Consider the following 16752-nt stretch of genomic DNA (forward strand, 5'->3'; position numbering starts at 1 on the left):
ATTGAGAGACACAAAAAAATCTGCGACATTTTTACGGATATTCTTTATCACAGTGTGCCTTTCTTTGCTGGTAACTTTTTGTCTTTTATTCCGGAACTGTTTTTTATACTGTTGAACAAATATTCCGTTCTCAGTTGGCTGCAATTTTGCCATTGTTAATATAATTTCTAATAATCGTTAGCTCATTTTGCTTTGATAAAGCCAAATTTTCAGCAGGTGGCTCAGAGGAATTCCAGATAGGCAGAATATTACATAAATGTTAAATGTTAAAATTCCCTTGCACGAGGTACGTTACCAGATATCAGATCATATCTTTTTGTAGGGAGGGGATTGGGGAGGGGGAAGGGGAAGGGGAGTTGGGAGGGAGTGCAATTGATCTCTATTCATTTGAATTCCTCTGACAGTGAGACGTCGCTCCCTCTACCACTTCACGTATCCCCCCCCCTGCCGTTCAGACAGATGTCGGTCACGCACGGAAAACGGTGCACGCGTACGCGCGTACTTGAGATACCGCTAGCTATAGAACCGTTATGATCCGTCTGACCTATCCGCACTTTACCCCCTCCCACTGGTCAGATCGAAGGACTGACCTTTTCACTGAGCGGTCAATCCAAAACCTGTGGTGGGAAACACACATACATCTCAGTCAGTAGAGTTATGATTATATTATATCTAATCCTTATAAGAAATATTTCAATGTTTTCTTTAAGAGGATAATGTATACTTAATCCAATTCATTTCATTTTAATAATAAATAGAGTTTTTTTTAATTACGCAATAATTTCAAATGATAAGGAATAAAACAAAGAAAAAAAGTAAATCACGTGAGAAAATTACTTTTTTTCTAATTTTTTTCTTTTTGTACAGACAAGTATCGATGTAGTTCTTTTTCTCTCAATATGTTAATCTTTGATCGGCCGGGCAATCGCAATAATAAAATGAATAAAACACGGACTTAAAGTCTGATAGCCAATGTCATTTTCTGAAACCTAAATTTTCTATGTATCTATAATCTATAAAATCTAAAAATATATATTCGCGTGTGGATACTTCCGCGCTTATTTGCACAACAGTTACACGAAAACCGTGAGTATTTTAACACCGCGAAAGTGGCCACTTTTACAGTACATCAAGGATAAGCAGTTAAAATACCGTCAGGATTAATAGATAATGTTCGTGCAGCTTTTAAGTGACATAGATTAAAACTTTATTTTATTTCACAATAGCATTTCATAACATACATTTTATACAACAATGATTCAGAAAATAAATTGAAACTTATGTAAATATATGTCTACTTTAAAAAAATCACAAGTAGGCAGCGACTGATCAGATATAGAAAAGGGGGAAAGAAGAAAGTCATTAGGAAGGGAAAGGAATACAGAAAGTGAGTAGAACGAGGTATACAGGGAAAGAGCAGATTTGTATACATTATGTAAGATAGGCTAATGCACTATGATAAGTAATTGCATAACATAGGCGAATGGACACTGAAGTAGAAATATGTAGAAACGTAGTTTCCTTACAATTTACTAGGACGAACAGAAATAATCAACATATAAATCTGTAGATATTTGATATGGTAGAACAACATTTTACTAGGAATAAGAAAATTTTGGAAATACAATTTATCAATGCCAAAAGTGAACTCGTAAATCAATTTTGCGACATCGTATTATAACCCCCGTTACAACATTAAACCATATTGCCCCCACATATGTCAAACATTTCCTTAATTATTTAGTGCATTTGTGTCAAAATTGCTTAAGACGTGTCAGAGACGTATATTACATGTCTCTGGACGTGTCAAGTAAAATAGGGCACACCGTGGCTCTTTTCCACTGCCGGCCTAATTCTTGTGTATTGATTTTGTGTACAAGTCAGCGCCACAACTGGGTAAACAGGGTGTGTTTAATACATATCTGATGCTGTATGTATGTGTGTGTGTGCGTTTGTACGTTTATTCGAATTCTGACAGACAGTATATTATGTAATATAGTCTAGGCTAGCGCTCTTTATCTGCCCTAATTTCTTCTGTTGTCTACAAGTCTACGTGATGCGATAGATTCAAAGCTGTGGAGAACATCAGTCAAGGCGAGGAAACCTTCAGACCATTCGAAGATCTGAAGGAAAGCTTTTAAAAACTAGCATTTTATCCTTTTAACGTTGAAAGGGAGAGAAACACCCAAGACTGGTCTCTCTCTCTTTATATATATATAATATATATATATATATATATATAAAGATTACATATATGTAATATTCTCCAGTAGTTTCACATACACACCCACATATACACAGACATATCACACATATAAAGGCATATGTGTGACCAAGTTGAGCTACATGCATTTTGAGTCGATCTATTATCTCGGTGGGAATACGTTACAATGCATGACAGCTCTTGTCTGAATGTGTATACACACAGACCGTGCTGTCAGAACAAGGCCAAGGTCGTAGCTTGTACTAAAGAGGATACAGTCTGTGCGGAACTCCATTACAATCATTTTTACTCGACAACTAGAGTTCGTGACCGGGAGTTGAACCCGAGGAGACGAAACCAACGTTGTTCCCGCACATGCGTAGACCAGTTTCTGTATTTTCTTCGGGGTCACGGACAATTTAACTGTTCTAGGTAATGGTGGTTGAGCAGCCAGTCCAGAACACCTCGAAGCAGACGACAGCATTACAAAAACGGTAAGTCGCCATTTACTTTTTCTGAATACTCTCCTGGATGATACGTAAAAGGTAAATAATGTGTGATTGTTTAGCGTATATATATATACTGACAGATTTTGAAGGTATATATTTAGTAAAGCCTAGTGAAATATACGAAAAATTATATAAACAAGTTGTAAGAAAATATTAAAAAACATGATACAGACAATATATAATTCCAACATATTTGTATAAATAGACGTCGAAAGATTAAATGAAACACTAAGCTGAGTTGCTTAACTTATACAAATGTATGTATATATATATGTATCGATATATGTACATCAGGTATATGCAGTGTTATAAACAATAACAAAATATAAATAATTATATTATTGTAATTATTAAATCATCACTCTATTATGTATGGGGAATTATAACTCCATTATATTGAATGTCAACCGTCAATTTCATTGTCGAGAAATAATAGAAGATGGATATTGGATATTTATTAATCACAATGATATTAAAACGGAAAACAGTGCAAACGGATTACATCAGATATACTCTAGTAGAGTCTAGTCAACAGTGATCAAGGAGAGGTTTTTGCATTCGAGAACAAATATTCATAATTGGAAAACTATAAACTTGGTCAATTAAGCCAAATAAGGATTAATAAATATTTATCAATGATGTGTGTGAAAGTTAATCTCCCGATTTTATAGGAAATATTGGTCGATTTTATGGACGATTCTATGTGTTCGGGTTATACCAAAAATAATTAAATCATATTGGTCAGGATCGATGAGAAAAGTATCACACTCCTTTTAATGATATGCTCGATCTTGATTTTTAAAAAAATCGTCCATTAATTTATGACAAATATTGGTGTAATTTTAGAAAATTTGGAGATTTGTTGATTTATTTTCTTTGGTGGCGTTAAATTGCTTGATTTATCGTTTTAATGATTAAAAAAATATGGTAATCGATTTATTAATTGAATACCACGTATTAGCAGATCAACTGACCTGGTCATTCATCGGTGTGGTCAGGTAGAGAAAAAGTCATTTGAGGTCAAATGGTCATACGCGGAAGTGTTGTCGGAACTTATGCAAGTCTAGGGGGTCAAACTGCTACTCGTAGACTTGCACATGCCGCATCTATTTTACATTTTATATTGTCGGGCCCCTATGCGGTATATTTTCTCATACGATGAGCTTTACACACGTATATGGTGCCAGTAAGTCTTGTAAATACTTGTCTCTGTATGAAATCAAACGTCCATGTGAAGTGCATTTCAACCCGTACGGAGTTGCGTGTGTAGGGCGAACAGACTTTTGTTTTATGATGTCCGTCTGTACTCTTGTCTTGGGTTTTTTTCTGTTTACTTTTATCATTTAGCCGGTAATACGCGGGATATAGTTTAGATGTTCGGATTGGGAGCAGGAGGATGCTAAATGGGAATATTTTATTCATAAGCCTGTGACAAATGCACATTGTTTGTGTTTGTATTTGAAAAGGTGTGGTGTTTTGTTTAGTGGGTATGTTGGGATCAGTAGATGAGCGGAATTCAGAGGTGGGTTTGGCACGGGGGCGGGGCGGGTGTTGTGTACACACAGGTATACTGGTCAGGTAGCTCTAATTTATCACTGTAATTCCGGAATACTGGTACGGAATCCGGCTTTGTTTTTAATTCCGGATCTCCTGTCCGGAGACCGGCTTCTTTTGTCAATTTTATGAGTTGCGAGGTTGTTGTTTCCGGTGAATAAAGTGGAGGGAAACACATGTTCTTGTCAGCGTACTCTTTGTATTATAAACGTACGGATCAACGCCTCATTATCACTGCAGGCGAGTTCCCCAAACTCCGAACGTTGACCCAACATGGTGGAGAATCCGGGCAACGATCCCGGTACCTCTGGGGAGGGATGCGTCATACGGTTAGGGAGGGGTATCGACAGTGTACAATCGAAATAGGGACACATTCAAGTGCGCAAGGCCTTTGACTCAAATGGGGAACTGCGGTTCAAATTCTGTTATGAATTGAGGTGAATTTTAACTGGGTTCATGATGATGTGATTTATATAAATTAAAAATGTATCTGCGATTTGTCGGATAAAACATATACGTATTTTTGTTACTGTAGCAATAGCAAACAGTGTATAAAGGCACTTTTTGTGGTCCAGATCAATTACACCAATTGGTTGATTAGATTTAGTTTGATAAATTCAGTGTGATTAACCGAGGTAGATTGAGTGTGTTCGAATTATTGATTTAGTTTCATTTATTTTGATTTAGTTTAATTGATTGATGGAGTTTGATTAATTAAATGTTAATTGATTGATTTTGACTTATTGATTGATTGCTTGAATGATTGATTTGGATTCATTAAATTTTGATAGATTGATTGATTTTGATTAATTGGTTCATTCATTCATTCTGATTGATTTTGATAGATTGATTTTGATAGATTGATTTTGATAGATTGATTGATATATTTTGATTGATTGATTGATATATTTTGATAGATTGATTGATATATTTTTATTGATTGATTGATTGATTATTGATTGATTGAATTGCATTGGCAGTCTTGGAGATTTCATTTATTTGATAGAGTTGTAAAATATACGTTCGAGTTTTGGGATTGTGTATCTAATAAAATAATCTGCCGGAAGGGTGTGTCATCGACCCGATAACCGAATGCAAATATCCTCAGTTCCGCGTGAAATATGGTTCCTAGTTCCAAGGGTCACATATTTTAATGATTTGCTCATGTTCCCAGTAAGATCGAATGGGAAAATCCAGATGTGTACCGACGGCGTGCGGTTGCTACGGTAATATAGATACATATATGTATCGAATGGGAAAAGTCAGGTGTGTTTCGAAATATCAGATGTGAAATAGTTAGGTTAAGCAAGGATTGGAAAAAACTGCAAGCATGCAAAAATATGTGAATTGATTAATCAAACCGGAATACAAGAATAATGAAGATTAGATACAATCCATATCCTAAAAAATATCTTCAAAATGTGATAAAAATGATGCTATAAGAATCCAGGACGGACAGTTGTTTCCGAATTTAAAACGCAATATTTAGGTCAACAAATTCACGATCATAAATATTCGGTACGCGTGTTTTTCCAGGTGTAACAGGCACGGAAGATATATTTCCGAGGATATAATTGTTCATTTAAACGCTTTGTATAGGTCAAAAATACATCTGTTTAGGATGACTGCCAGAAAAACGAAACCTAGTACACGGAAATGCCATATTGACTTTTTACACGTTTTTATTTTGAATTTTGCATTGTATCAATGGAGCAATACATCTTGACCTTAATCTTAGAACTGGTCTAAAATTAGCAGAACGAGTCCAACTTCAGTGAAACATATCAGAAAACAGATGTTTGTTTTAGTCGGCCTGAAAAATAACTAAGCAACTGTAACGTTATTCAAGTGCAGATCTAGAAACCGTTTTATGTTTCATCCTTGAAATATTTTTCGTCTGTATTTATGAATTATATATGACCAAACCATGGTAGGTTACGACCACATGTACATGAGAATTTTTGTCAGTGGATGTATTTGGACCCATCCTTATAAGCAATGAAATACTGTTTGATTAGCACTTGGTAGTCCCCACCCCCCACGATGGTGGCCATTGGCTTTCTTCTGGGTACTTCAGATATATATATACTCTAACACCAAGACCACAGGGACCCGATAATTTGTTACAGATATATATTTGGACCTAAACTCAATCTAATTAAAATTATATCTTCACATCGCTCCCGTTTACTGATATGTCGCGTTGAAGATCTAACAACATCCCGTAGAGGGTCATGTTCAGGCGACCTTTGCGTTAACCAATCAGATGAGAGCTTACGCATTTCTGTAAGTGATGATGTAATGATTTCGGAACACACTTGTTATGATAAAAGACCGAGAGGTGTCAAATGAGCATCGAAAATGGCGGCGCCCATGACACCACGCCGTGTCTATCTACAAGACAACGTTTGTACAATTTGTGGATTTTGCTTTGAAATAAGAGAGACTTCCTCTTCTGGTGATGTTGTCGTTAAAAAGTTTAACAACCTGAAACTAAAATTAACCAATGACAGGCTTCGCAATATTCAAACTATCACTGGACCAGACGAAAAAGGGGATTTTGGGCTACGAGGTGTCTGCATTAAATGCTACAGGTCCTGCTTTCTGATTGGTTGAAAGAAAGAGTTATGTCGCGTTTTGATTGGCTTGTTATAAATACGATAATGCATTCATGTTGACCTCTGACGTGACCCTCTATGGAATGTTGTTAGATCTTCAACGCGACATATCAGTAAACGGGAGCGATGTGAAGATATAATTTTAATTAGATTGACCTAAACTAAGTTGTTCAGAGCAATTTTACAATTCTCAGGTCCCTGTGACCAAGACCTGCGCGCTAACATCCGGGCACACAAGATTGATTAATACGAGTATGAAATACATTGTTTCATAATTATTATAAATTAAAAAAGTTGATATTTATTTATTCATTTATTTATTTATATACCATAACGTCATATTTTTTGAGAAAACAACGTAATTTTCTCACACAAACTAATGACGTAACAATCAATACCTGCTCACAAGATCAGATAACCCCGCAATACGAAAAGACGGAATGGGATAGGCCTAAATATACCTACATTTGTACATGTACTGTAACAAATTCTCCGAACTATTAACACGTTAATGAGTACTCTCTTCATATTAGGATAGGTCCAAACTTGCTACTGTAAAAAAACAATCCATGTCCCTGTCGTTACGATAACAATAAAATCGTTACGTGTTCTGTTGGCAAGGGAGTGTTGTACGCATTTTATTCGTTTTGAATTAGATAGATGGAGCCCAAGGTGAGCACATATACTTTAAGCATCTTGGTGTTTTTTTAAGATTTATATATATTTTATTTCTAAGACACGTCAGCCGTGGGTTGCCAATGGATGGACTGTTCTAGTTGTACATCCTATTGGTTCAGAATAATTCCCTATCGCCTTTCTTCTTTCAATCCTTACGCTTAACACAGATTTATTCGCCCTACTTTTCAAACACCTTTCCACAGCAAGGATGTTCATATTGTTCTCAAATTTATTTATTTAATCTGAACACAAAACATTTATGTAGAGTTTAAAAATAAAGGCAAAATTATGATTTTCATCTAATTAATGCAGACATATATTATTATAATTTAGATTTTCCAACTCTCTAGATAGGTATTTAGGAATCAGAATAGCCTTCCCTTTCTAGGAAAACGTCCGAGTAACCCATCCATTACAACATCCGGGCTCTTTTCTTTGTAACGAAAATGTTTGAAACCTCAACACTCGCTCCATAATAACAAAAAAAAACGGAAATTATCTTCGAGTGAATTACGAGTTTTTCTTGTCTTCAAGGCTTGGAATATATGTTGCCCATCTTAAACAATTTTAAGATTGTGATCACACAACGAAAATTTTGCGAAATTTATTCAAAACGGTTAAAATCGTATATATTAAGGTCGAGTTCTCTCTATTAATATTTAGTCTGTAAATGCATTGCTTATCTCATCCAGAGACTTTGCTTAGCAAGAAAAAATTCCCTCTGCTTATTTATATTGCTAAGCTTATACATGTATATATGTTGAATGAGAAAACATTGATTTTGTAGTTTGACAGTTTTGAAACCATAAAATTGTATGTCACTTTCTGCTGAAAGTCCCTAAAACTCGACAGATACAAATGTATATAAAATAAATTAGCTTGTTCTGTGCTATAGATACAATTGAAACGGTGTCTTTTTGACGCTTTTCCTTCCGCATGAAATAGATTGTGGCCATCATAAGAAGCAAACATTTAGGTGACGATCTAAGTCGTTCCAGGAATAGTGTGAGCGCCAATAAACCGCATCCATATTCAGGGAGGTGTAGTCCACTAAACATCCCTGGCTTCATGTAACATAGATGTTATCGATTTGCGTTCTACAAGCTTAAATGCATTTATAAATAAAATAAAAAACCTAACAATTATTTTCCTTCAATACCCTAATAGTTTTTATATTTTATGTGCTACCGTTGAACACGCTATGTCTGCTAGAACCGCTCATACAGGGACAGTAAACAATACTAACGGTGTGTATATTGTACATCCGGGTCTTTGGCCTTCACGAAGGAGTGGATGACTTTCGCAGTTTTTCTTTATCTACTTCACATATTTGAATCACAAACATGAAGTTGTTGCCCATCTGTAACTTAAACGATACAATTCCTGTCTGTATACAGACCGACCTCCTGGTTTTCATTCAAATATGGATATGAGGATGGGGAGGTGAGAAATACCCTCTCCCTGTTGAAGGACAATCCGTGACGGCGGAAGTGAAATTCTAGGTTCGGGATCTAAACGGATGTTTGTTACATTCAATATTGATGCTTTCATTTACCCCGAGTTTTAAGCATCACCGCACCACTGCCCACAATTGTAGCGATACATAAGAAACGTTTTCCTGGAATGACTGCTATACCTTGCGAAATATTTATCGGGAAATATTAAAGATGAAGCGCAGAAAAATAACAAAAGAGTTTCGAGTGTAAAATTGTCACGAAATCATGAGACCGGGGTTCAAACCTCCGATCGTTATCCCGTGTCGCTCTAACCATTTTGGGTAGTGCTTCTTAGTCAACGATAGATTACTAGCCTTTTCCCGCTATAGTTATATCCAAAATGAAAATAAGGGGAACTTACTGTACGTACGAAAATCTTCAGTGGAACTCTTTAGTGTTTTGTCTACAGTACAGTGGGACATGAACCCTTAAGCCTATCAGTATGAAGACGTAATACACATAACGAAGTAGCATCGACATCAAAATAGAAGGTAACCTACCGGAACGGTCAATGATGCGTTACCTCGTGCGTCGCGACGGAGGAATGTTTTGTGCTATGTTAATTAACAATGTGTAGACTGATTCATCTCACGCCCCCCCCCCCNTATTGATAAAATTCTTGTTTTACTTAAAAAGATATTTTCAATATTTTGAGCCTGTGATAAAAACGTCCTGCTTAGATGTATTATCCCATTGCCGTACCAAATACATAGTTATCATACAAATATTGTCCCATTCTTATTTATTGAAAGCGAAGACCAGCCTCAATGCATAGCATAACACGAATCATTTACAGTAAAACAGTAAAACACTTGTTATTAGATTGCATTGACATTCAGCCAATACGAGAATGTGTATGCCCCCGCCATAAAATGGGGGGGGGGGGGCATAAAGTGTTCCCCATGTCCGTCCCGTCGCATCCGGTCCCATCCATGAGCGGGGGTATTAAAAGAGTACAGGCATTTTCTAGTTTTATATTAAAGCAGATCTCACATCATTTTTAGAAACAGTATATATCTATACAATTCAAACTACTTCAAAACTGTCGGTCTGTTTAAAAAAGAAATAACTAATCATAGCCAATTATATTTTTCATGTTAGCGTTTGTCTTTTACTTTTTCGTTCCTTTTATGGCATTTCCTGTCATAATTATGTTCTATATACTTTTATTGAACACAATGTGCTCTTTTGTGTTGTTGAGCCGTAAAGAATCCAGTGAGGATAATAATTAGATTTTCACGAATTTCAGACAAAATTTCATGATCAAAATTATATATAGTTAATGTAAAAGAAATTATGTCGCTATTCATTGAGCCGAGGTGTTTTAGCATAAGGAACTAAATTTATTGTGGCACGATTTCCATTTGAAGCGCTTGTCATTCTTCTGATAAGAAAAGGTTACGGGGAGGTCAAGCAAGAGTGATATATATTCTTTCTTTTGTTCTTTATTTAGACAGGTGTAGCATACGTAAGATGAACTTGAAAACGTGACAGTCATAAACATATAATTCATTGGCATATAATGATATAATTCATTTGCATATAATTTGCATAAAATCAGGGTTAAGAATATGTTGAATATATTTAGTTTCCTAAGGGTTGTGGTTTATATTATTACACACAGTTTATAAGATAGTTCACTTAAATCAATTTAGCATGGAATACAAAAAGTATGGTACATGTAACAGGTTTGTACAGAAAGTTGCGACAAGTATCGCAATACGTATCGTATCGTGACCCATGTATCGTGATACGCATCGTATCGTCACAACCCTTGCGATACACACATTTAATATTATAATATTTATTTTCACCATTTTTCAGTTGTTAGATGTCAATATTTTCATCAGCGTACGTTTCTGGTCAGTTCTTTTCTTGTTTTTGGCGTTGGATGATGACGTTTGTGACTTGACTCCAAGCAACGTGACGTCACACCGATATTTACATTTAAATTTGTGTCTGGGAGAAACAAAATAACCGACTCTTTACCAGCTACCAGACATTATTGTTTGTGCTTGCTTGACATTTCAAAATCAGTGAGGTCAAGCGTATAGAAATCTGCAAACGACTTCTTCTTAAAGACCTCAATACTTGGGGTCATGACATCGCTGAAACTCGGTATATTCATACTTTAGAACTTAACCACAAGAGTTCACATTTTTTCCTTCATATATCGTTATTTTGTTTCTCTCCCATTTTTCCGAAAGACAATATGACGTCACACCGTTTACAAAGTAGCATTGTGCTGTTTTGAAAGTCTCAGAAATCATTATAGTAGAACGTCGATCTTTCGTGCTCCGAGTTTATGAAAGTTTTACATGTATTTATCACTAAATACTGTGGTATTCATTCATTTATTTATCCATGGTATGCATAAATAATATATTGTGATACACACAAATTATGTGTAATGAAAAAGAGGGGGGGGGGGGGGTCGAAATTTTGGATCCGGGCCTGGAAGCAGCTCGCTAAAATGAAAATTCCTTTTCACGAATCTCGGTTAAGATTATAAGAAGTAGTCGTGGTGTTTATGTTTGACCTTGATCGCTTGTTTACATAACACGACAACAGACTCGTTTACTGCATAAACGTATAGTGAGTAAACAGGATGTATCGTAGATCTATATATTAAATTACAAACATAAATTAATCGAAATTTTACTTACTGTCCACCTGTATGTGTATAATTTAATATATTTACATTTGCATGGCATTGTCACTTTATAGCCTCTTTGAAAGCTGTGTCGTTGATGGGACTTTAATTACCATGCATCACGAGACACAATTCTTAGCGTGTCAATGCAACACTGACCGGAACTACAATATCCGGACCAATATAAATAAACATGACGGCTGCTGAAATATCGCTGGGCATTGTGAGATTGTAAATGTATGTGTAAAGTAAAAAATAAAATAAAAAGCACTTTTATTACAACGAAAACAAGACCAAGGTCTGCAATATCGTACAAAATGCACATCGGTTGAAATCATCAATGCCGGCAATGGAAACAATTTTAAAGCTCATGCAATTTATCAGAAATATCGTCTGTTACACTGCACTGATCAACAGGGGTTCGTTACAAATGTCTGAAATACACATATTCTATAGACCTACTGACACATATGTTACAGACCTACTGATATGAGTCACAGCACACAAACATTTCAGACATTTGTAAGGAACCTGTGCTCCGTCGCAAGATCACTCACTTCAAACGCTATCAGTTTCAGGCGTCTCGCATCCACGGTTCCTCAGTTTCTGACGACATGTCAAATAACGAGGCTGTTATAGAATCTACCGACTGTTGTCAGGTTCCCATACAATCAACAAATACATTCACGCCTGGATTCTTCACAAAATGAGCAAAGAGAAAAGTTCGAATTAACTTCCAAAAATAACTCCCTCGTGGAGGGCAAGGTCGGATTTACGGTGTTCACTGTATTTGTCCATGCGCGAAATTTGTTCCGGGGAAAAATCGAAACAATTTCAAATCTAACTTTCAGCTCAGAGTTCTATTGATAAACTTAAATCACCCTATAGACATATCATACGCAATTGTATTGATACTGAATTGTGGAATAAAATTGAAGTGTTTGTTAAAATTTCAAAGTACTACTTTGTTTGCCAATCAGCACGCGACAATACGCTGTTAAAATTATTGAACGAAATTGAGGGGACTGTCGATAAGGCGGGCATTTTTAATTTTAAATATAAATTATAAATTAAAAAAGAACATAAGAGATAGAGAAAACGTAAATATAAGCAAACAACATAATGCGCGTTATGTTCAATGCTTAAGTACAGTTGTGGGACCGCACAACGCACCAAAAATGGCGTGCGCANTTATGTTCAATGCTTAAGTAACAAATTGCTGTCGGCGGCAAAAGAAAATCAAAACATTGAAAAATTAATAACCAATTTGTAACGCAAATCAGTTACATACATATTTACTAGCGGGCATGGAATATGCATGTGAAATAGGAAAATGTCGTTCAACCCTTTATATGAATGAATTTGAATAAATGTATGAATATTTATAAATGATTGAATACGTGAATTAGTACATGTGTGACTGACTGAATCGGTATGGATGAATTAATACGAATGGTTGAATAAATGTGGAAGAATGAATGAATGAATGGATGAATGGATGGATGGATGGATGGATGGATGGATGGGTGGATGAATGGATGGATTGATGGAAGAATGAATGAATGAATGAATGAATGGATGAATGGATGGATGAATGGATGAATGGATGAATGGATGGATGGTACGCTGGATGAACTGGAATCAAATGGACTAAGAGAACGTAACTAAACCACTGACACTGACTTGCGCAGTTCACAGGGTGTGAGTAATTAACAATATGACCCTTCATCTTTACATGAGTAGCTACTAGTACGTCGCCCCCACTGTACGTGCATTACGCACAGCACGTGCATGTAAATATTTCTTAACTACTTGACTTCGCCGTGATCCGTAAAGCACTCGATTATGAGTAAGGGGCTAGATAGAGTACAAACGAACCCTTGTTGCGTTATTCTAACTGTTTACACTAGACCGACACACATTATACACATATACGCATACATTACACACATGGAGGCATATCCTTTAATGACCTTAGATGTTAATAGGACGCAGAACCCATTAAACCCAAACTAAACTAAACCGATGCTCTGTACTGTGTCTCCAACGAAAAAGAGGTCTAATTTTTTCGGAATATGCACATTTTTTTTACAGCTAAGAGTTCTGCGAAAGAAATACGCGTATATGGCCTACACTTTCATTTTTTCTACAAAAACATCGTAGAATGTCTTTTATATTGTTAGGCAGTTATGGTTTTATCCACAGGGACCTGATAGGTTTTTGCAGCCATATTTGGACCTAAGCTAAGGTTTCAGAGTAATTTTACACGTTTTAGGGGATTTGTGTAAATTTATTTCGTTTCTTTCATTTCACACACAATTTGAGCAAAATCACAAGTGTGACAGAAACAGGATATGAAAACAAGCTTAGAGCTTATATTAAACCGATCAATTTTCGGTAAAAATATAAACCCCCAGTGATGATATCTACAACGTGTAAAATTACTCTGATTACCTCGCTTTAGGTCCATATATAGCTATAAAGTCGGCATCAGTTCCGCGCTATTACAAGAAGACAAACACGAACATATCGCAGCCTCCCAAAATACACACACATACACTACACGCATGCATCTTGCACACAGGGGAGGCCGTCCTTAAATGATCTTAGCTGTTAATAGGACGTTAAACAAAATCAAACAAACAAACAAACAAACTGTAACGAATTCTCAGGTCCCTGTGGGGTATCACTGAAATATTCTAACTCACTAAATAGGCTTGGACACTATAAAAAAAAAATTGAAACAGGTTTCTTAATGAGTTTTAGATTTACCTGTACTTATTCTACGTAAATAATTTGCATGGAGTAATAAAATATGTTTTAATGTTTTCGAATGAAAACGTGTCTGCCAAGAACGCGGGTTCAAGTTCAACGCCCCCCCTTTATGACCTCAACTTCCAAATCCACAACACTCCCAACGATTTTGATCAGCAGATCCATAATTAATCGTGAGCAGACGGGGGAGTGCGGTTTGCCTCATATTAGACGTGCTTGCCTGCTGATAAAACAGTTGATGTCGGTGCGTCATGATCAATTATACGCTTTGGTATATGAACTCGCGTTTCAAGTGTTTGTAGGACCGGGGTCAACCCGAGGACACGGCTAAGCCCCAGTCATTATATTACTGTAGGCCTAGCCTCAAACTCCCTATGCTCGGTACTATAGCAGCAGAGCGTAGTTTTGCATGTTTTCTTAGATGATAAAGTCGGGCTCGCGAAAATCGATATGGTTATTAAAATAACGTTGTTTGTCACAAAGCTAGGTAGTGTGTTATATCTGTATTGGTCAGTTTGAATCCAGCTATCGATTTTCATTTAATGTGTCAGAAATGGAGAAATTAATAAATAACACCATTCTTATTACTTTTTGTTTTGTTTTGTGTAGTTTTTCATGTAGAATTAGAAATAAATTCAATTACATGTACGTTAACTGAAGCCAACGATAGTTTGAACAATTTAATTCGACTTTTAAAGATTCCTCGCTCATTTTCCTTTGTAAATATTCGCTCTTTTAAAGGGTATACGTGTTTTCTATTCACATATACAGTGTATCTAGTTAGGTCAACTAGTTAATGAATCACAACTAGGGTTAGAAACAATTTTAATTACTTTCTGAAATGAATTGTCAGTTATTTCTCTGATCCACATCAAATTGACAGTAGAAATATATGTTGAATTGGTATATTTTTCCAGCATACATGATATATAGACTGTTTTACGAATCAGGATAAAATCGATGTAAGTTAACAAAGCTTTGTGGAGATCGTAGTGATGAAGCATGAAGGATTACTGTTGAGAAAAACTTTGTCAGCTTGACGGAATATTGTAATGAAAAAAAATAGCTTTTAGGAGTGGTTGGGGTAGGACCAGACTTTTAGGATTCATCATTCGGAAGCTGTCTTTTCTAAATTTTGTTTTGAAATTCAAATATTTTGAAAATATTCAGTAAAGTCAATTCTGATTATTATTGATGTGCAAGCTATCAAAGATTATAATCTTGTCCCATAATATCATTCAACCTTACATTTACCGGGGCTACTCAATCGTTTTGTTTTGAATAATTTACTGTTGAATACAGGGGGTCAGTAAGTGGTCAGCTGTGACATAGGCTGATACGCGCATCAGATTAATGACTATTGTTTTCTCGGGACATATCCGATCAAGGGTTGGAACAAACGTACGCAGATATAAGTCATAAAATCTGCATAAATTATAGATCGACAATATCGTACTGTGACGATTCAAAAGTGCTATTGACTAATGTACACGGAGGAAAGGTATTTTTGTTCCATTGCACATTTTTAGATCTGTTTGTCATGCTACCGCTCCGTCGAATTCAAAGGTATAGTTTGTCTGGACACAATGTTATTCAGGGCTTGATTTTAAAACAAGAGTTCGTGTTTAAAGATTTTTTTTTCCAAATATTTTGCCTCACCTTCACATCTTCGCGTCTCGGTTATTTATTTTGATATTTTCATGCACTATGAAAAAAATTGTCTGACCTATTCCGTCGTTAAATCTAAGCTTAAATTTTCTTTAAATTGTTGTCCCCGAATAAAAAAATAAGTATTTTCTTTTAAAAATATTATTGTTTCTGCATATTTTAAAAAAACTTTCAGCCTTGTGTCTTGTCCTAATTTTTTCTTTATCCTTGATTTCTTTATCCGTCCCTCCGTTCCTTCTTTCGTTCCTTCGTTCCTTCTCTCCTTCCCTCCTTCCCTCCTTCTTCCTTCCTTCTTCTCCTTTTTCTTCTTTCTTTTATGAAGGTGCTGCTTGGAGAGAAATTATTTCCTCCTTTATTATGAAGGGATCGCTTTGAGGTATTGTTGGGAATATGGTAAATTGAATTTAGCGGTGATGAACTAGGTTGTCAAGAATGTGGTAAATGATGAAGAATGCTGCTGAAGGTGTGGTAAATGATATTTTATGATGATGATGATGATGATGATGATGAGGGTTGTTGAGAATGAGGTATTTGACACTGTATAATGATGAAGGGGATTGTTGGGTCTGTGGTAAATTACATCTACTTGATCCAACTC

The 16752-nt window shown here is 35.8% G+C and overlaps 1 protein-coding gene across 1 annotated transcript in view; it reads left to right on the forward strand.

The window, feature by feature from the left end:
• Positions 1-2456: 2456 nt before the first annotated feature.
• Positions 2457-16752, forward strand: part of LOC110464653 (uncharacterized protein DDB_G0271670-like) — a 32594-nt gene continuing 18298 nt past the window's right edge. Inside the window, exon 1 of the mRNA XM_021519990.1 lies at positions 2457-2697. The gene's annotated coding sequence lies outside the window, so the exon portion shown is untranslated. The remainder of the gene's footprint in view (positions 2698-16752) is intronic.

The sequence above is a fragment of the Mizuhopecten yessoensis genome, unplaced genomic scaffold (assembly GCF_002113885.1).
Source record: "Mizuhopecten yessoensis strain PY_sf001 unplaced genomic scaffold, ASM211388v2 scaffold11017, whole genome shotgun sequence".
In the NCBI taxonomy this organism is placed as follows: Eukaryota; Metazoa; Mollusca; class Bivalvia; order Pectinida; family Pectinidae; genus Mizuhopecten; species Mizuhopecten yessoensis.